Raw genomic sequence first — 21,912 nt, 5'->3', positions numbered from 1 at the left:
CAATATTGGAAGAAGGAATCTTTGCCCACTTTGCAGGAATGGTTTCTTAAAGTGTCTTATTTGGCGGAAATGGCAAAGATTTCGGCTTTTTTAAAAGAACAATCGCAAGAGAAATTTCTTGCTGTTTGGGATAAATGGATAAAGTTTATACAATTTAAATTGGATATAAAAAAATACCATTTAGCTTTTTCATAACCTTTATTTATATATATATATATATATATATATATATATATATATATATATATATATATATATATATATATCTTAGTGTTATATTCTTTTTTATATATATATATAACTTTTTACATTTTTCTTAATTAAGCCTATATTCTGCTCTGGGAAGCTCCGGGGGGGGGGAGGGAGTGGGTATTCTGGGGGGGGGATAGGGGAAGGGTTGTTTTGTTTTGTTTTGTTTAGTTTCTTGTTTATGCCGTTGTTGTATTGTTATTTTTTTGTTTTTCTGTAAAAATTTATAAAAAATTTTCAATAAAAAAAAAAAGAAGAAGAAACCACATTATCCTCTAACCATTTTTGCTGCTCAATCTCAGAAAGAAGTCAGCGACCAAAAGAACGCTTGATATACTGGAGATGTTTAGGTAGAATTGGCAATTCTGCAAGACTGTTAATTGCTTAGGGCTTTGAGGAATGGACCTCTTCCTGTAGAAAAATCGTAACAGATGTCTCCAGCATTTTCCTAGCCAAAAGTAGACAAATATAAGTACAGAAGTGTTGCCCATACTACACACAGGAGAGAAGCTCCAAAAGGAGCAGTGGGAGTGAATTCTCAGAAATCAACATATTACCTAGCTGATGAGCAATATCAATGGCTTGTTGGTTTTCATCTTCTTCAGTGTAACATCCAGTTATATATATCAAAACTTCTGTTCTATCCTCACTATTCTTAAAGCGAATCTTATCCAGTTTCTTTAGTGTCTCTTCATGAGGTTTATGAGAGGCAAATAAATTTAATAAATAGATAAGGTTTACTTGCCCATCTCCTTATTATCTTGTTTACCATTTTTCTCTGAAATATTCAGAAAAAAGTTACTAAAATCTACCTAGAACTGATTTCTCAAGGTGGATTATTCATAAATTTGTCAATTTAACAGCCAGATTAGATCACAAAATAATTTTTAGTTTGTGATCAACTATAATTCTAAGATTCAAGTTAGGACTTCTCGAAAAGGTCCCATGCCTTAAATTTGCAATTGTCCTTTTTAAATTTCATTCTTTTATCTTTATTTTTCCAGCCTATTAATGCTTTTGATTCTGTTTCTGTCTTTTTAGTTATTCCATCCAATGTTATATCATCTGCAAACTGATAAGCATTCCCTATTCCTTATATGTCTTCATCCAAATCGTTACCCAAAATACTGAAGCGTGCAAAACATAGACCAAAGTTTGTGGCACTTAGATGAAGTGAGCACTTTTTGAGTCTCATTTTTAAGCCAGCAATGGTTCCATCTGACCAGTGGTGGGATTCAAATATGTGAACAGCCAGTTCTCTGTGTGGATGCCGCTTCCGGAAGTCCATTCTGGGCCTGGGCAACAAAAAATTAGCTACCGGTTCTGCCAAAGTGGTGCGAACCGACTGAATCCCACCACTGCATCTCGCAGATGAGCCACTGCACCCTTCTTAACTAGCCCACAGATCTGAATGTCATAAAGCAGAGTTCCCCAACCTTGCTGGCTTGGCGGCCCAGAAGGAAAGGGAGCAGCAGGGAAATGTCCGTGCGCGTGGCCCAAGTGCACATGTGCAAACAGGAACATGCATGACGGTGGTGCTAGCATGCATGCGCATGCACAGGTGGGCTGCGCACACCCATGGCACGTGCTGGCGTATGCATAAATGGGCCGCTGGTACCTGCATGATACTGGCAGTGGTGCTAGCATCCCTGCGCATGTGCAAATGGGGCCACTAGTGCCCGCACAGTGGTGCTACCATGAGTGGGGCAGGCCTCGCCAGCTATTCCCAGAGCCCGGTGGCCAACAGGGCGCTGCCTGGTACCAGACTGCGGATCATAGGTTGGGGACCCCTATCATAAAGTATTTTGGCAATTTGCTGAAGTCAAGATACTGTATATCATCTCTGTAACAGGTCTCCAATTTAGTAAAGAAGTCACCTGGAAAAAAAAAAGTGAATCCATGCCAGTGTCTAATAACTGCTGCATTGTAGAGCTCTGCAAAACTTCAAAGTGATGCTTTGCTTTGACAATACTTCAAACAAAGCATTCTTTTGAAATCCCCCCCATACCCTAGTTCTAACAGGAAAGCTATGTTACTATGCATGGCCCTGTTTCTGAGAGTTCTTTCAACAGCTGCAATAGGTAGAAGTTTAAGACTGCCAGTTAAGGCTTCAGGATAACATGAAGTGTCTCATTGAGGCAAATCAGTTCTCCTCTTCACCTTAACAAACAGAATCGTATCATCTCTATTATGCAAAGCATCTCACTAAGATGAATCTGAGCTGGCTTACAGAGAGCTGCTACAATTTTCAAGATGCTAAAAACTGACCTCTTGTCTTCCCATTGTCAGACTGGCTGAACTGTAGTTCTTAGGATCTTTCTTTTACCCTTTTTTAAAAAAAAAGTTGTTTACCTTCTCCTAGTTATCTAGGAGTTCACCAATTTCTAGGATTTCTCAATGGAGAGATATGACCACATCAAAGTAGGTAGCCACAATGAGCTTTAAATCCATTAGTTCAGTTGTATCTGGGCATATACAATAGTCCAATCTTCCTAATCCTTCAATTTTGCACCATGCTACTTAGAATTCTGGACAAGAGGGCATCAGATTGCATAACACAGATATGGGGACTCACAAAAAGTGGATGCAGTTTCTTTCATCCAGGACTGAAATAGCCTGTCAATATTGGAGAAAGACTGGTCAAGCCAAGGGGAGGAGTCAAACAGGGAATTAGTCTGGAATTCCTACATGGACGCAAGAGGGCAAAGTCTGAGTCCCCCTTGAATGCCATTGAAACTTACTTAGTCTTACCCACATGCAAACCATCAGTCTGGACTGGGTGGTGGGGAATGGAAGGATTTATATTCCTTGCAGAGAGCTGGTCATTTGCTTCCTTTAGAGAGTTGTTGAGGCCATTTGGAGGTTTACCTATGTCCTTAGGGTTACCTGACTAATGCAAATGTTTGTGGAACCTTCTTGGCTGCAGGATATTTTCTGCCCTGTGTCACACCACTGAAGTGCAAATGCAGACTACAGGAACCATTTGTGCTTCACTTTGAGATGCAGACAACACAGACTCATCCTCAACAGCCAGTCCCTGTCTTCAACAGCGAAGGAACACAGGGCAGAAAACATCCTGCAGCCAAGAAGGCTCCACACACATTTGCACTACTCAGGTGACCCTGAGGTCACAGGTAAACCTCCAAATGGCCTCAACAACTCTCAAAAGAATGCAAATGTCCACCTGTCTGCAAGGAATATAAATCCTCCCTTTCCCCACCATCCAGTCAGAGCTGAGGAAGCTTCTTGGCTGAGAAGTGAAACATCTTCAAAGAAAAACAAGAAAGTCCAGTTGCCTCCTGAATAAGCATCTTTGGGAAAACTATGACTTGGATGACAGAATCACCATAGACATCAGTCTGAGAAGATTCCTGTGTATAGGTTTGAATAATAAAACAGCCAATTGAATTCTTTACATGTGGATCTGGTTGTTCCCGCCTGACAGCCTATCGACTAACACAGGGGCAGCCAGTAATCCCTATCATTGTATTTCATCACTCTGTTAATTTCACTTAGTTTTATCTTAAGAAAATCTCCACCCAGTCATTTGCATTAAAAGTGAGCATTCCAAAGAAGCAATCTCATTTGTCAGTCTGCACCAGATTTGCACAAGCTGTCACCCATGTGGATTTTGCAAGTGACTTCTCACTCCTCACAGTTGTGTGTTACTTAGCAACCTAAACAGCAAATGATTTTTTTTCTGTGTTGTTTAAGCTGGAATTTAAGTATAGTTGGGTTCACTTTTAATGCAATTGCCTTCAAGAGATTCCATCAGAGAAGTCTGAAAACAAGCATGGCTTCCAGAAGTTCACTGAAAAAGAGACACAAAACAAAGCTCTTGTTTCATGGTGAAGCTGTGACCAGCTCCCCACCACGTCCACTGAAACAGCCAGGCCACCCTTCTTGATTTAGAATATGCATTGGATAGACCTGCTGTAAGGAACCACTTCAATCCACATCTTAGGAAAGCAGAACTCTTGGAAACGAACTCTTCCAACAGGAGGTTTTATTAAGAGAAATTGATAGCAGGCATGATAGACAGGATCTGAGGGGTTTCCTTACAAATTGATGTTTTAAAGTTTCCCTAAGCAACCCTCACCCCACAGTTTTTCCGGGTGATTCAGACTGGCAGATTTCTAGGTGTTAAATCCAGGGAAAGATAACATCAATTCAGCTCCATTGTGCACGATCAATCAACAGCTCCTCACACCTTTTTGATGACAGAGAAATAAACCAGATCCCGGAGGGCTGTATCTTTTCACCCCTCTTTTCCTAGCTGGCCGGTAAGGAGGAGAAGTTCAGAGGGGCATAGAATAAGAGGCAAATGGTTATATTGCAGACCCAAAGGCAAATAAACAAAAGGTTACTTTGTAGTGAATAGAGGAAGTGAAAGTAATAAAACCCGCATGCATATTCCCCCTCCCCCTTGGGAGTATGGCAGGATCCAGGAAAGAGTAAGAATTGGTTTTAGATCAGAGAAGATAGATAGAAAGGAAATATAACTGGATTCTGACATCCTGCCCCCCTTAAAAATAAGAGAGATCCACCTGTAGAGAAAACAAAACAGGTATAAAAGTTAATCTGGCTTGTTAGGATACTCTGTATGAAACTTCTTTAACAGTTTCGGGGCTCTGACATGATGTTTATGGACCCACTCATTTTGTGAGGAGGAGAGGTGTTTCCATGCTACTAGGTATTGAGTTGTCCCATGATATCTCCTAGAGTCTAGGATTTCCTTTATATCGAAGTGTTGTTCACCTTCCACCATGATTGGAGGTGGTGGTGGGGGGGATTTTTGGCCGTAACATTGACTGTTGTTCTCTTTTCAGCAAACTGCAGTAAAAAATTGGGTGTATTTGCCTGAGATTTTTGGGTACTTCTAATTCTACTGTTTCTGGGTTTACAATTCTTTGAATTGGAAAAGGTCCTATATATTTTGGTCCAAGTTTTTTACAGGGTTGTAGGGATTTTAGGTATTTTGTAGGGACATATACCATTTCTCCTACGATGAATGGTGTGGGCTCACTCTTTTTTATCTGCTTGTGCTTTGTATGCTTGCCTAGCTTCATCTAAGGCTTTTCTAACTATTGGCCAGGTGTTTTGTAATTGTTCTATCCATTCTTTCAGTGATGGGATTGCCGGTTCATTTGGGATTAGTTCTGGCATGGGGTTGAAATTTTGACTGGTGACTATTTGAAAAAGAGTGTAACCTGTGCTGGAGTGAACTGCATTATAGTAGGCAACTTCTGTAAAAGGGAGTAGGTCCGTCCAATTCGTTTGCTGGAAATTAATAAAGCTTCTTAAGTATTGCTCAAGTAATAAGTTTGAGCATTCTGATTGGCCGTTCCCTTGAGGATGATGACTAGATGACAGTCCCTGGGTGGTTCCTAAGAGGGATAAAAATTCCTTCCAAAATGCTGACATAAATTGCACTCCCCTATCAGATATGATGCATTGGGGTGCCCTATGCAATCTGTAAATGTGCTGCACAACACATTTTGCCAAGGTTTTTGCAATGGGAATCTTTTGGCAAGGGATAAAGTGCAGCTGTTTGGAAAACAAATCCATAATGACAATGTTTCCATTGCTTTCTGGTAGTTCCACTATAAAATCCATGGCTATTTCCCTCCAGGGGGCTAAGGGATTCGCCACTGGTTGTAACAGTCCGGGCAATTTCCCTTGCAACCTCTTGGCAATTGCACACATTGGGCAGCTGGCCACGTAACTTTCTATGTTCTTTTTCATAGATGGCCACCAAAATTGCCTTTTAATTAAGTGTAATGTTTTTACAAATCCAAAATGCCCTGCTGATTTTGTGTCATGGCAAAGCTGCATGAATGTGACCCTCTGGGTGGTTGCTATATATAACTTTTCCCCCACCCAAGGCAGTCTGTCCTTGATTGTGCACACATGTCTCTTTTTCTGGAACCATTCATCTGTTTCCAAAATTTTCCAGAATTCAATTCCGGTTTGGCTACCCAGCTGCGATTTTAATTTAGCTTGGGCTCTAGTAGTTACTAGCACTGCCAGTTGTGGTTCCGTCATAAGTGGTTTAGCATCAGTAGCTCACGTGCTGTTATATTGGGGCATGTGAGATAGTGCTCTGCCCAGAAATTCTTCCCTCCCCCTGGTAAGTGCTTTAGCGTAAAGTGGAATTGGTGAAAATGCTGGGATCAGCAGGCTTGCTTGGGGTTGAGTTTCCTGGGTGTTTTCAAGGCTTCCAGGTTTTTGTGGTCTGTCCACACCTGAAAAGGGATTTTATTCCCTTCAAGGAACTGGCACCATGTAATTAATGACTAATGTATCCCGTATGCCTTTTTCTCACACACGGGCCAGCGCTGTTCCGTTTTGGTGAGTTTCTTGGACGTATACGTGCATGGTTGCATTACCCCTTCATTGTGATGAGACAGCCCCCACTGTCTCATCACTTGCATCTGCCTGTATTACAAAGGGCGTATCCATGTCTGGATGCCTCAATACGGGTTCGGCAGAAAAGAGTCTCTTTAATCTCTCAAATGCTACTTGGCATTCCATTGTCCATTTTAGTGGCTGGCTAGGTTTTACTGAGGATGCTCACTTCGTTTTTAGTAAGTTCGTGAGGGGCAGGGCTATCTGGGCAAATGAAGGAATGAATTGGTGGTAAAAGTTTGTGAAGCCTAGGAACCTTTGCAGCTGCTTTCTTGTGCGAGAGGTGCCCATTCTAATAGTGCTCTGGTCTTCTCTGGGTCCATTTCAATGCCCTGTGGGGATATGCAATAATCCAGGTAGTCTATTCTTTCCTGGTGGAATTCGCATTTTGATAATTTGGCATATAGGTGGGCAGCTCGCAGCTAGGTTGACATGTTCCTCTTTGGATTCGGTGAATATAAGGATGTTGTCTAAATAAACCAGGACCCCCTTAAATAGGTGTTCCCTTAGTACCTCGTTGATTAATATATTAATATATATTGCAGGGGGGGGGGCTTGTAGTCCAAACGGCAAAACTTTGAATTGGTAGTACCCATTCGGCAATTAAATGTAGTTTTCCATTCATCCCCTTCCTTAATTCTCACGCGGTAATACGCTTCCCTTAGATCTAGTTTAGTGAAAATTCTTCCTTTTGAGAGGTGGGATAACATGTCCTTCATGAAGGGTAGGGCTTATAGGTTGCTTTCACTGATTGCATTCAATGAGCAGTACTCAATGCACAGTGTAAAGTGCCATCCTTCTTCTCTCTAAAGAGGACCGGGGCAGCTACTTTAGGCTTGGCAGGTTCAATGAACTCCCTTTCTAGGTTTTTATTTATGAATCTTTCCATTTCCTCCTTCTCCTTAGGGCTCATGGAGTATAGTCTGGGCTTCGGGAGTTTTGCCCCGGGTTTGAATTCTATGGCACAATCCATGGATCGGTGAGGGGGAGTTCATCCACCCTCTCCTCAGTGAAAACTTCAGCAAGGTCTTGGTATTCCTCTGATATTTCAGGTAGCCCCTTTTCTTTCCCATTGATACTTTTTCCGTTCTTAATTTTGGTAGGACTTCTTGGGGGTTTAAGTCCATTGGGTCCCCCTTCGGGAAATTGATTTCTGCCATCCTCCAATTTACCCAGGGGTTCCATTTCTTTAACCATTCCAGCCCTAGGATCACTGGGCATTCCATGCCTGGGGTCACTACAAATGTTATGTCTTCCTCATGGTTTCCCAGGGATAGGTGGACTGGTAAAGTGGCTAAGGTAGCTGGTACCACCCCCCCCCCCGGTATGGACCCATCTAACTGGCCAAATTAATTGGTTGTTTTAGCCTCCTCATCGGAATGCCCAAATTCCCCACTAGCGTCAGGCTATTGAGGCAGCGGGTGCAGCCAGAGTCTATTAATGCTTTCACTTTGACAGCTTTGGATATGGAGGAAGCTAATATAGTCACTGTCTTGAGGAGGGGTGCCCATGGGTCCACTTACCAGGGGTTTGCCCTCTGAGCTGTCATCTGAGGTGTCCACCAGCTCTGCGGTTTAGGCCGGGGTTCCCTCCCCACGTTGGGCAGAGGTTGGGGACTCCACAGCCTCTATCGCTCTCCTGGTGGATTCTTTTGGCTTGGCTGGGGACTTCCCAGATTTCCTGGCCGGTGATTGGTCTAGGTTGTGCTGAGGCGCTTTCTAGCAGCATTATACAGTCCAGTGCCCCTCTCTCCAGCATTTGAAACAGCCCGTTGGTTTCTTGGCCATAGCCAGTGGCTTCACTGGTTCATGCATAGGCTCAGGCAGCGAGCAGCCCCATGGTTTTCCTCGGCGGTACCTCTTCAGTAGGTCGATCTCTGCTTCGTCTTCCAGGATGTACCATTCGTCGAGTTGGTGTGGGTCCCCCTGGGGCAGGCAAGCATCATACATGTCGTAATTTAGGCCATCTTTGAAATGACTAAGGAGGATGTCTTCCAGCCAGTTCAGCTTGCTGGCAATGGTCCAGAATTCTTGTGTATATTCAGCTACCGGGCGTCTGCCTTGCCTCACCGTTTTGATGCTTTTGTGGATTTTGCAATCAGCCAGGGGTCCTCTAATTGCCTTCTCAGAGAGGACATGAAACGGTTGAAGTCATTGAGCTCTGGGGCATCGCAATCATGCAAGTTCACCACCCAATCTGCGGCCGCTCCGTCCAGAGTGGATTGCACGATACAGATACAGGCTTTGTCACTAGGGATGTGCCGCCTGTATTCTTCCATGTAGCTGAGGACTTGGGTTAGGAAAAACCCCAAGTGTGTCGGCTCCCCCTTGAATTTTGTGTCCAGCAGCGGGAGTCTTTAAATGGATCAATGCCTTTGCCGTTGGTGGTATTGTCTTCCATCCTGATCACCATCTGTGGGTCAGCGGGGAGTGGGAGCTGCTGAAGTGATCACTACAAGTTCCAATTCCCCCTCAATGTCTCTCCAGCTGCAGCTCCAGGTGCTGGTGCAGCCGCAGGGCACAGAATTCTTCTCTCCTAGAGAGTTGAGGGTTCTTTTCATCAATCAATAGCTTTCTCTAGGATCCAGTTCGAGTGCTGTGCACAACTTCCTTCCTCTTCGCTAATGTGCAGTGATTTCTCCGTCTCCTGCTTCCATTCCGGTTGGTGGCCGCCCTGTCTCAGGGTCACCTTTCTCGATCTCTTTTCCCACTCGCCTTTCTTTCCAACACCCATTGACCATCGAGGTTTGTGGTTATGTGTCTCCACCACCTCTTCTCCTGAGGAGTATGACATTTCAGATCCCGACAGCTGGCAGGTTTTCAGTCGGGGGGAAGGCTCCCTCTCCGTGGGGTTTTCTTCCTTCCCTGTCTTGTCGTCTGACATTGTATTTTTTGCAAAGTCCCCCAGCAAGGTTCTTCCTTCCAGGTTGACTATTACTGCAGATTCTGTCTAATGTAAGGAACCACTTCAATCCACATCTTAAGAAAGCAGAACTTGGCACTTCCAGTGGCTGCGTTGTGTTGATGGCAGCTGTTTTACAGCTGCCTCTCCCGGGAGATCGTAAAAGCTGGTTAAACAGCAACGACCAGCTGTTTTATGGCTTGAAAACTTCTTCCCAGGTGAAGGGAAGAAGGTGAGCTTTCTCCTGGATAGGAGTTGAACCTCACCAACCTCCCAGGGATTTTTTCTCGGGAGGTGAAGTGTGAGAGCTCCTTCAAAGTCCAGGTGTTGCTCCGTTTCCTGGGATGTCTTTGTTCTCCGAAGAGAACGAAGCCAGACGCCACCTCCACTGCTGCTCTCCTAATGAAAACTGTAAGTGACTTTTAAAGCAGACAGAGCTCTCAGGAGGACAATGACTGGATTTTACTTCTAACTTAACTTGGGGAGAACTAACATCTTCTCCTGTTACTATCTGAACAAATTTCTGGAGCAAGAAAGATGGCGGAGGAATATTGTTTCTTTATTACTCTTCTTGTTTGAACACTTTCATTTTCTACTTTTTATTGATCGAGCTTTAACAATGTAATGGACTTGATTTGTTTAAGAGAATTCTTTTTTTTAAGGAGTAAACTTCTTTTTTTTGCTGTTCTTGCTCTTTTCACTTTTATTAGTTTTTAATTCTTTAAAAAAAAATTTTTTTTTGTTAAAATGGCCTCAAAACATCCTGGACTTGCTTTTCTTCCTAAAGTTGCAACTCCTTCTTCAGTAACTCAGACTGTACAACAACAACCCAGACCTAAACTTTCTCCACCCTCACCACCACCGCAGTCAATAACACTTAAAGATTTGCAAGATGCTTTGGAGAACATTTATGAGAAAACTATACAAAAGACAGCAGAACTTATTGAGAAAAAAAATGATCAGATGAGAGTAGATATTATTTCTGCACTGAAGGGGCTTGCTGGACTTGTAGAAAAAATTGATGACAGGGTGGATGAAGTGGTGGGGAAGGTTGAAATACTACAAGATAGAGTTTGATAGAAGATAATGCAGACAATGTACAGGATGAGATTTTAATGTCACAATATAGAGAAATGGAGTTCGCTTTGAGAATAAGAGGCTTGAAGGAGAATGTTCAGGAGAATTTGAAGGAAGAAATTGCAATTGAATTGGCTTCTGTTTTGGAATGCGACCCTGAAGCAATGTTGAGAGATATAGAAAAGATTTTTAGAGTTAATTCATGGGTCGCAAAACAGAGGAAGCTACCAAGAGATGTGGTGGTTTATTTTGCTAGAAGATCATTGCGGAATGAAATTATTCAGGCTTTTTATAAGCACAGATTTCAGATTGCAACTCAAGATGTGATAATCTTAAAAGAAATACCTTCAAAAATCCTTAGGAGGAGAGATTTTGCTTTTTTGGCGGATGAACTTAAAAAACAACAAATTCAATTCAGATGGGATATTCCTGTGGGGATAGTGGTGACTTATCTTGGCTTACGTTATCGTCTTAATATAATTTCTAAAGCAAAAGATTTTTATATGACTGTGTTAAAAGCAGAGTCACCACCATCTCCAAGATCAAAAAAAGATGAGAGCAAGGCAGAAACACAATCTGATGTAGGCTTAAAGCCACTCCCAGGAGAAGAGTTATTGGTTGAATCTATTCAATTAATTGATGACCCAAAACAACAGAGAATTACACGTGCTGCCTATAAACGTAGAGAAAGAGAACAACAACAGCAACAGCAACAGCAACAAAAGGTTGATGATGGATTACACTTTACTTCGGAGCCAGTGGGAGGAGCAAGGCTAGAGGTTTTGTTCCAAAGGCTTCAACCTGCCAAGAATGGCAAAGCTTCTAACCTGGAATGTTAATGGGCTAAACACTCCACAGAAAAGAAAGAAAGTTTTTTACTATTTGAAACTTAAAAATGTGTCTATGAAGGGAAAAGATACTATAGTTGAAGCAACAGGTTATGATGTAGTTAATAAGGTTAAGTATTTAGGAGTATATATCACAACATCTAATGGGAAATTGTATAAGAATAATTATGAACAATTGTGGATAAAGGTACAAAAAGACTTAAATGACTGGCAAAAACTACAATTATCATTGTTGGGGAGAATTTCAGTAGTAAAGATGAATGTTCTACCAAAGTTTCTTTTTTTATTTCAGATGTTACCCATTTTGAAAAAGGATGCAAATTTGGAACAGTGGCAGAAGGGTATCAATAAATTTATATGGGGTGGCAAGAAACCAAGGGTTAAGGTTAAGATTTTACAAGATGCTAGAGAAAGGGGTGGACTTAAAGCACCTAATCTGAAATTATATTATGATGCGGCCACATTAACTTTAGTAAGTGATTGGCTCAATTTAACAAACAAAAATATTTTGGTTCTTGAAGGCTGGGATTTATTATTTGGTTGGCACGCATATTTAGTTTTTGATAAGAAAGTAGATTGGGTGTTTAAGTCACATATTTTAAGAAATGCCATACTTCGTGTCTGGAGGAAGTATTATTATAAATTGAACTATAAAATACCCATTTGGGGGATTCCTGGACAGGCAATTCAAGGGGTTTCTAAAGGGGTGAATTTTGATAATATTTCCTATAAAGAGTTGCTCATTTGGTCAGGTACAGATTGGCAATTAAAGTCTTTTGATTTGTTAAGGCAAGAAAATATTTTACAATCATGGTTTCAATATTTACAAATAATGGAGAGATGGAAGGTAGATAAGAAGGTGGGAATTACTTTAACAGATGAAAACTTGGTAATTCAGATTAAAGATCAGAAATTTGCTCATATCAAAAGAATTTATAATGAGTTGATAAAATTGGATTCAGAAACAGAGTTAGTAAAAGATTGTATGATCAAATGGGCCCAGAATATACAAGAACCAATCTTAATGGATTCTTGGGAGATAATCTGGGTTAGAAATGTTAAATTTACTCAAGCACAAAATTTGAGGGAAAATTTTTATAAAATGTTTTATAGATGGCATTTGGATCCTAAAAAGTTATCTTGTATGTATCCGAATTTGCAACCCAAATGTTGGAGATGTGGTTCCTTGGATGCAACTTATTTTCATGTTTGGTGGACTTGCAAAAATATTAAAGCTTTTTGGATTATGATTTGGTGGAACATTCAAAAGGTTTTTAAAAGGAAAATTAAATTTACTCCCCAATTATTTCTTTTGGGTATTTTTGTGGATTTTGATGTTAAAGAAACTATTTTAATGCTGAATTTAATAACAGCAGCAAGACTATTGGTGGGTCAGTATTGGAAAAAAGATTCTCTGCCTTCTTTGGAAGAATGGGTATTCAAGGTTTCTAACTTAGCAGAAATGGCTAAAATTTCTGCTTACTTAAAGGACCATTCACAAAAGAGATATGTTTCTGTATGGAGAAGATGGATAGAATATATTCAGAAGAAGTATGGAACAACAAAGTTTCATTTATTTTATGAATAATGGATTTTTATTAAATTATGAATTCAAGTTTGCAGAGAGTTAAGTGTTATTAGGATTCTGGTTATTGTATAAGTAGTAAATTTAAGTTGACTATGTTTAGTTTTCTTCTTTTTTTCTTTTCTTCTTCTTTTTTTTGTAACCCTGTACTGAGCTCTGGGAAGTTGGGGGGGAAAGGGGGTGGGGGGAGGGGGAGGGGAGAGTATGGGTAGTGTTAAGTCCTTCGCGAAATGGCAATGACACGAGAAGCAGTTGTAGTTCTCAGGAATTCTTTATTTCTGTTCAGCATACTGGTTACAAGACGCCGACAACGCCCAAATCTCCCTGCCTCTTTTATAGGCGATTCCCGGGCCAAACTGCAACATTTGGCGTGCCAGCACCCGCGCATGCGCGCGAGTGCTGGCGACAACCAGTCTGGTCCCGGGTAGCTTGCACCTGCCCAGGACCGTTGCAATGCCCCGAGCCTGCTTCCACAGGCTCAGGACATAACACCCCTTCCCCCCCGGCTAAGACTATGATCATACAATAATAATATACAACCCAATACGAGCATGGTGCCCATACTACTTTGTACCAGTTATCCCCTCTGCTTCTATTTTCCTATGTGTGCAGGAATACTCTCTGTTAACTCTGTTTTGCCAGTAGAGTTACAAAATCTTCTAAATACTTAGGAGATCTTCTGGCTCTCTGTGACCTCCTGACTTCTGGGTACCTGCCAAGTACCCTTTGACTGAGGGGTGATGCATGCTTGTCCCCCTTGCTACACCCTGGTGATTCCCGAGGACTGTGCTCCAATGCCTGGCCTGCTTGCTTGCCCATCGGGCTCGTCAGGCCAGGGCTTCTTTCTCTGTTTGACCTGGTTGTCCTGCCTGGCTGCAGGCTCTCTGGCCCTCTTAAGTGACTGTCACTGTTGGGCGATTCTGTAGAACCTCCCAGGTCTTTCCTAGACCTGTCAAGAGGTTGTCTTTCCCCTTGTTCCCGTTCTGTACCTGGGCTTGTTGGGGTTTCAGTGCTGTCCCAAAACTCAGTTGTCCCCTGAGTGATGTCAGAGGTGTTGTAGTCGGGATTTGGTTCCTCGACCACCTCCCTGTGTGCTTGCCCCCTTCTAGGGACAGGGGTAGTGTCGGGCCAACTAGACGGAATGTGTGCCAGCTCTCTTGCAGGGTGTGGGTTGTTTGGACGCTCCCGGATATCCTCCCTGACTGGAGTACTGAGTGATGCGGGTGAGTAGTGATTATGCCCCCGGGGTGACTCCCTGGCTGGAGTAGGCACTGGTGCCTGAGTTCTAGTTGGGCTCCATGGATTCCTGTTTGGAGCACTCGCGGAATCTCGGAATGAGCTGTCTGTAGCTCCCTCATTACTGATAGGGGCAGCCCGCACTCTTCCCTTTGCCCAAAGGGGTCCCCCTCCCCCCCTGGAAAAGACCCAGGAGTCTCAGTGGGAAGGTCCCGTCTACTGCGGAGCTGGTCAATGTGTCGGCGCAGGACACAACCATTTTCCAGGGACACCTCGTAGGACAAAGGACCTGTGACCCTGGATACAGTGGCAGGGTCCCATGAATGACCAGGCCAGTAGTTACGAGTCCAAACCGGGGCATCCAGAAGCAGTTGTCTAGGTGCCCTGGGGTGTGTGATTGTGGAAGGTAGTTTGTCCGGGTGCAACCGGTCAAGCTTGGTAGTCAGTTTGCTCCCCCAACGAAGTTTAGCTGGGCTCCTCCTGGTAGAAGTGGAAGGTGTAGTGCGACAAGAAAGGAGGAAGTCAGCCAACCTGTGATGCCAGTCTCCATAGGTAATTTTCTTCAAGGTGTCCTTGGTGATGCGAACCATGCGTTCAGCCATGCCGTTGGTGGACGGGTGGAAAGGCGCAGAGGTGGCATGACGAATCATGTTGGCCTGTAAGAAAGCTTGGAATTCGGAAGAAGTGAATTGAGGGCCATTGTCAGATACGAGGACATCTGGAAGCCCGTGTGCAGCAAAAATCCCCCTCAGTACTTGAATAGTCTTTGCAGTGGTGGTGGAAGAGACAGGTACAACCTCAAGCCATTTTGAATGGCTATCAACTAGGACCAAGAAGAATTGACCCTGAAAGGGCCCAGCGTAGTCAATGTGCACCCTAGACCATGGAGACTGTGTTTCCTCCCATCTATGTACAGGAGCTTGGGGCATTTCAGGGCGCGAGCGTTGACAAAGGTGGCATGCATGCACCTTAGCTTCAATGTCTTTGTCTAACCCAGGCCACCACAAATGGCTGCACGCAAGCGCCTTCATACGTACAGGATGACCCTCGTGGAGGGAACCTAAGACCCTAGTCCTCATTGAGGCAGGAATGACAACTCTGCTCCCCCAAAGCAGACACCCCTGGAAGGTGGATAACTCATTCCTTTTGGACCAGAAACTCTGAAACTCAGTGCCTGGACAGCTCTCTGGCCATCCAGATAAAACCCAAGAAAGGACACGCGAAAGTGTGAGATCTGTGGCTGATTCAGTGGCCACATCCCTAGCATCTAAAGGGGACTCAGGCAAGGCCTGAATGGAGAGGATATTGATTGTTGGTGCAGGGTCAGCTTCTATTACCGGCAGGGGTAATCTACTGAGGCCGTCAGCATGGCCCATTTCTTTCCCAGGTTTGTGAAGTAAGGAAAAATCATAGGCAGACAGAAAAATAGACCATCTCAGCATTCTGGGGGAGATGATCTGGGGAGTTTGTTTATGTGTGGTAAACAGCCCCAACAAAGGCTTATGGTCAGTGAAGATTGTGAAATGCCTGCCATATAGGAAATCATGGAATTTTTTGATTCCAGCAACAACAGCTAAAGCCTCCCTGTCAATTTGAGCATAATTTCGCTCTGCAGAAGACAAGGTTCTGGAGTAATATGCAACAGGAACCTGAGTTCCATCTGATCTGAGTTGGCTTAGTACGGCTCCCACCCCATAAGGAGAAGCATTACAAGCGATGCACACAGGAAGGGATTCATTGAAATGTGCAAGCACACTGTTAGAAGTGAGTAAGGCCTTAACCTCATTGAAACTTGCTTCGTGTTTTTGTGACCACTGCCACACTGCCTGTTTGTCCAAGAGCCTATGAAGAGGCTCGGCTACACTAGCCTTGTTTGGAAGGAAGGAGTTGTAGAAGTTCAGAAGGCCCAGAAAGGCCTATAGTTCGGCCTTCGACTTTGGCCTAGGAGCATGCATAATAGCTTTCAATTTGGATTCAGCAGGGTGAATCCCGGTAGCATCGATTTTGAATCCCAGAAAATCTGTAGAAGGCACCCCAATTTTACATTTGTCCTTCTTAAGTTTGAGGCCCGGTTTCCTGAACCTCAGCAGGACAGCCCTTAATCTCTCAGCTAAGTTGTGTGTAGAATCTCCTGCAATTAAGACATCATCAAAATAGGGGCAAACCCCTGGTATACCCCGTAGTGTGTTTTCCATTACACTTTGGAAAATCCCAGGAGCGACATTTACTCCAAATTGTAACCTCTTTACCTTGAATGCCCCCCTGTGGGTCACAATGGTCTGAGCTACAGCAGCAGCATCATCAACAGGCAGCTGTTGATACGCCTGAGCTAGGTCAAGCTTTGCAAAAACATGCCCCCCCTTGAGGGAGGCCAGGATATGACTGACCACAGGAACAGGATAGGCATATTGCTGCAATGCCTTATTCAGAGTGCATTTGTAATCTGCACAGATGCGAATGTCCCCATTTGCTTAAGAGGTGTGACAATGGGGGTCTCCCAAGGACTGGAGTCGACAGGCTCTAAAACCCCTTGCTGAATCAGTTTGTCCAACTCGGTGTCAATTTTTCCTTTTAAAGCAAAAGGGACCCTTCTTGCTTTAATTCTAATTGGGGTGACAGTGGGGTCTAACTTCAGTGACACTGGGGGTCCTTTGTACGTGCCCAGCTGGGGGCTGAAAACATCTGCAAACTCTTTGCAGACTTCTTGTAGGTCAATTGTTTGCAAGCTATTGAGCCCTGTGACATGTATTCCCAAGGCCTCAAACCAATCGAGTCCTATGAGACTCGTTCGTTCACCCCCTACTACTATTACATCTAGTGGACCTTCAAAATCCTTATACTGTACGTTAAGGGTGGCCTCCCCCTTAACACACACTCTGGAGTTTTGAAAGTCTGTTAACACAATATCGGAAGGCCTCAGCTCGGCCTGAAATCCGCTGCCAGAACAAATCTTCCTAAAGCTGTGCATGGAAATGATTGAAAGTGCAGACCCCATATCCAGTTCCATAGCCAATGGAACCCCTTGTAGCTTCACCTTAAGTGACAGCTTTTTCTTGATGGGCTTGTGTGTGCCTGTCCTATAAATGCTTCTTCGCGAAGCGCAGAAACCCACCCTGTTTTGGCTGGGGACCCTGGTATCTTTCAGGCGCAATTCTTCCCGAGGTTGTACCTTCTGACGGCCCAGACAGACAGCTGCAATGTGTCCCTGTTTTCCGCATGCCCTACAGATAACGGAGCGGAATCTACAATCGGTCCTCTTGTGGCGACCTCCACAACCGAGACACTTGGGGAGAGCTGAAGAGCTTTCTTTCTGTTTCCCTTCTTTCGTGGGGTAGAGATGGTCTACTTCATCGTCAGGATCCTCCTCTGGGTTCCTTTGGACTCCTTCCTGGTGCACGGACACAGCTTCTGGAGTGCTTCTGATCGGCCTCATGTTCTTGATGGCGCCGCCCGCTGCCTCTTCTGCAGTAACCTCTCTCAAGGCATCTTGGAATGATAAGTCTTCTTTAGCAAAAAGTCTCTGCTGTAATTCTCTATGCCTCAGTCCGCATACAAATCTGTCTCTCAGCCGTTCTTCTAGATCCTTGAACTCGCAGTGTTTAGCGGCTTTTCTCAGCACAGCAATGTATTCTTTGGCTGATTCTCTGGGTCGCTGATCCCTCTGTTTGAAGGTGTGGCGCCAAGCGATGACGGACAACTTGGGCTGGAAGTGTTCCTTTAGTAGTTTTTTGAGATCTGTGTAGTTAACAGATTCTAGAGGTACAGTTGCTGCTATGTTTTCAGCGATTTCGAATGTGTCTTGACCGCAAATGCACAGCAGGGTGGCGGCTTTTAAACTATCTTCTCTTACTTGATTGACTTTAAGATAGTTTTCCACCCTGGCTACGTAGGACTCCCATCTTTCCGGATGCGAGACGTTGAATTCTGAAAATATTCCGATTTTTGCCATTTTTGTAGAAAAGGAAGGGTCTATCAGCCAGCCTACCCCCAATGCTCGCTAGATTGGCGGGTAGCTGCCGAGTCAACGCCGTTCCTACTGCTCAGGACTCTCGGGTAAGCTTACACCTGTCTTCAGTCGATGTAAGGCAATCCCACCTTCGTCGCCAGTGTTAAGTCGTTCGCGAAATGGCAATGACACGAGAAGCAGTTGTAGTTCTCAGGAACTCTTTATTTCTGTTCAGCATACTGGTTACAAGACGCCGACAACGCCCAAATCTCCCTGCCTCTTTTATAGGCGATTCCCGGGCCAAACTGCAACATTTGGCGCGCCAACACCCGCGCATGCGCACGAGTGCTGGCGACAACCAGTGTGGTCCTGGGCAGCTTGCACCTGCCCAGGACCGTTGCAATGCCCCGAGCCTGCTTCCACAGGCTCAGGACATAACAGGTAGTATGTTCAATAGTTCAGATTTTGGTGATAGAGGATTGCTCGGGAATTTTCCCTCAGACTGCATCCGATTGAGAAGAAGAGGAGAGGGATAAGTAAGTAGAAAGATGGAGGAGAGAGGGAGGGGAGGAGAGGAGGAGGTAGAAGGAAGGGGGAAGTGAAGAGATGAGAGGGGGATGCGGTCTGGGGGGAAATGGGTGAGCAATGTCGGAATTTGTGTGTTGTATTTTAACTTCTTATGTATCTGAATTTTTTTCTTATGATTGTAATGAAAATAAAATAATAAAAATTAATAATAATAAAAAAAGAAAGCAGAACTCTTGGAAACGATCTCTTCCAATAGGAACTTTTATTAAGAGAAATTGATAGCAGGCATGGTAGACAGGATCTGAGGGGTTTTCTTACAAATCAATATTTTAAAGTCTCCCTAAGCAACCCCCACCCGCAGTTCTTCCAGGTGATTCAGACCGGCAGATTTCTAGGTGTTAAATCCAGGAAAGGTAATATCAATCTGGCTCCATTGTGCACGATCATTCAACAGCTCCTCACACCTTATTTTGATGATGGAGAAATAAACCAGATCCCGGAGGGCTGTATCTTTTCACCCACCTTTTCCTAGCTGGCCGGTAAGGAGGAGAAGTTCAGAGGGGCATAGGATAAGAGGTAAATGGTTATATTGTAATGGTTAGCAGACCCGAAGGCGAATAAACAAAAGGTTACTTTGTAGTGAATAGAGGAAGTGAAAGTAATAAAACCCGCATGCATATCCCCCCTCCCCCTTGGGAGTATGGCAGGATCCAGGAAAGGGTAAGAATTGGTTTTAGATCAGAGAAGATAGATAGAAAGGAAATATAACTGGATTCTGACACCTGCAGTAAAATTCTGCAGCATGGAACAACTGCACCTGTCAATCACCCATCCCCTTTCTTTGACTTCAGATAGTCCTCAACTTACATCAGTTCAATCAATGACTCTTCGAAGTTACGAAAAAAAGGATGAAGGAGTCCCTGCAGACTTTATTCTGCTAGCCGTTGCCAACTATAGGGGATAATCCTCACCTCTGTTTCAAGGCCATTGTGCCAGCGCTGGCCGAAGACGTTCCCTTGGTCATATGGCCAACATGACATCACAGAACACTGTTACCTGTTTGAAGTTACGACAACACTGAAAAATGTGACATTGGTCTTTTTCACACTTAGAACCATTGCAGCATACCCATGGTCCTGTGATCAAAATTCAGATGCTTAGCAACTGACTTATTTTTATGATAGTTGCAGCGTTCTGGGGTCATGTGATCCCCTTTTGTGATCACCTTTCAATGGGGAAGCCTGATTCAATTAACACATGCAGTGATTCCTTTAACATCTGTGGCAAGAAAGGTTGTAAAACATGGCCAAATTTACTTAACATTTCACTTAGCAATAGAAATTTTGGGCTCAGTTGTGGTCATAAGTCAAGGACTACCTATACTCTAATCTATTCCCTTTCTCTCCCAATTATCAATTGGTATCCCATGGCTTGTGCCATTAATGCAAGGGTCCTCAACCTTGGCAACTTTAAGACTTGTGGAATTCAACTCCCAGAATTTCTCAGCCAGCAAAGCTGGCTGAGGAATTCTGGGAGTTGAAGTCCACAAGTCTTAAAGTTGCCAAGGTTGAGGACCCTTGCATTAAGGAGCCTGTGATATGGTCTTATATTTCAACTTTGCAGCTGCTAAAATATATTGCATAGGTAAGTATTACACTATTTTGTTGCTGGTCTACAACAATCTTTTCTATTTTGTTCCTTTCCATAAAATTAGCTAAACTAGCTTCTTTTTTGGAGCAGATTGTATTAGGTGGAGCCAGACCAGTTAGTTTAGTTTTTACCTTGGTATAAGATGTGAATTCAGATGATGGGTTAAAACAGTCTCCAGGTTAAGTTTGTTGGATGAAAGGGGAAAGGAATCTGAGGAGAGGAAAGAGAACTGGCCTTTGTTTCTGTAGCATGTACAAGATAATAAGGAGACGGGCATATAAAAGCACCCACTCAGGTTCAGAGAAGTTGATAGAAGTTGTTGCTGCCTTGCTTTGTTGAGCAAAGAGGCATCTGTAGAACTTAAGCAGAAAAAAAAATCTATGCTTGCCTAAAGCGTGAATATTTTAATTGTTCATAAATAAATAAAGTGGCTGCCTTTCACTGATCTCAGTGCTCTCATTATGCTAAGGAATATGAAACGACCAGAGTAAAACACATTGGGGTAGCTTTATCCAGCCTGTTGCTGGATAGGGGATTTCTGTTCCCATCATCCCCACCAACCGGGGCAAGTTGCTCTTAAACACATCAAGAAAGCGCCAGGTAAAAGGCTCCACTATGACTGTGTATGTTTGATTTTTATTTTCCACACAAATAACTTAACTAGGCATTTAAAAGATCTATGCTAGGAATGGGCAACTGGAGACCTTTTCTAACAATATGCCCCTGGATACTTCCTGCTCCATCTGTGAAGGGTTCAGCTGGAGTGTATTTTATTAGTTCAGCATCCATGAGAAGCTCAAAGTAAAGAGTTGTCTTCTAACTTACTACTACTGCATTTCTTAGGGGCTCTCTCTGGACCACTTCAGACCCAGAGATGAGCAATAAAGATGGCGGGCAATGGGAGGCCACTGTTTGCTTTTCAGCAATCCCAGTTGCCCTCTTCCAAAAGGCAGGGATGGACGCCATTTTGTCAATGTTTAGAGAAGAAAGAAGTTTGTGGAAAATAATTGTGAAACTGGGAGGGAAGATTGCTTCCACACAGCGGGAAGAGGAAAGAGTACCATCAGACAGATCGGGAATGATGAGGGAAGGTCTTTGAGAAGAAAGGGGGAAAGGGCTGCAGGCTGCCCACATGGTGTACCCTCACTCACTTTTGTGATGATATCAGAGCTTTGTAAAAACCAGGATTCACGAACACCGGCTAGCAGTCAAACGTCACAATCCCAAATCCCTAACTGCTACCCACACTGACACCAAACAACACCAGTTCAATTGGAGCAATGCTAAAATCATTGGCCATGCTACCACCCGCCACACTTGGGAGTTCATCGAAGTCTGGCACTCCACAAGCAATTCCATCAACAGACACATCGACCTACAACAGTACATGAACCCCTCAGAATCCAAATCAATCGAAACAGCCATCCAGAGACAGCACCAATTCTCAAGCCCCTCTCCTCCCCCAGCAGTTCACTTTCCAATGA

Source organism: Crotalus tigris, unplaced genomic scaffold, assembly GCF_016545835.1.
Source record: "Crotalus tigris isolate CLP2741 ecotype Arizona unplaced genomic scaffold, ASM1654583v1 scf7180000017694.5664430, whole genome shotgun sequence".
In the NCBI taxonomy this organism is placed as follows: Eukaryota; Metazoa; Chordata; class Lepidosauria; order Squamata; family Viperidae; genus Crotalus; species Crotalus tigris.
This window is presented reverse-complemented; position numbering follows the sequence as displayed.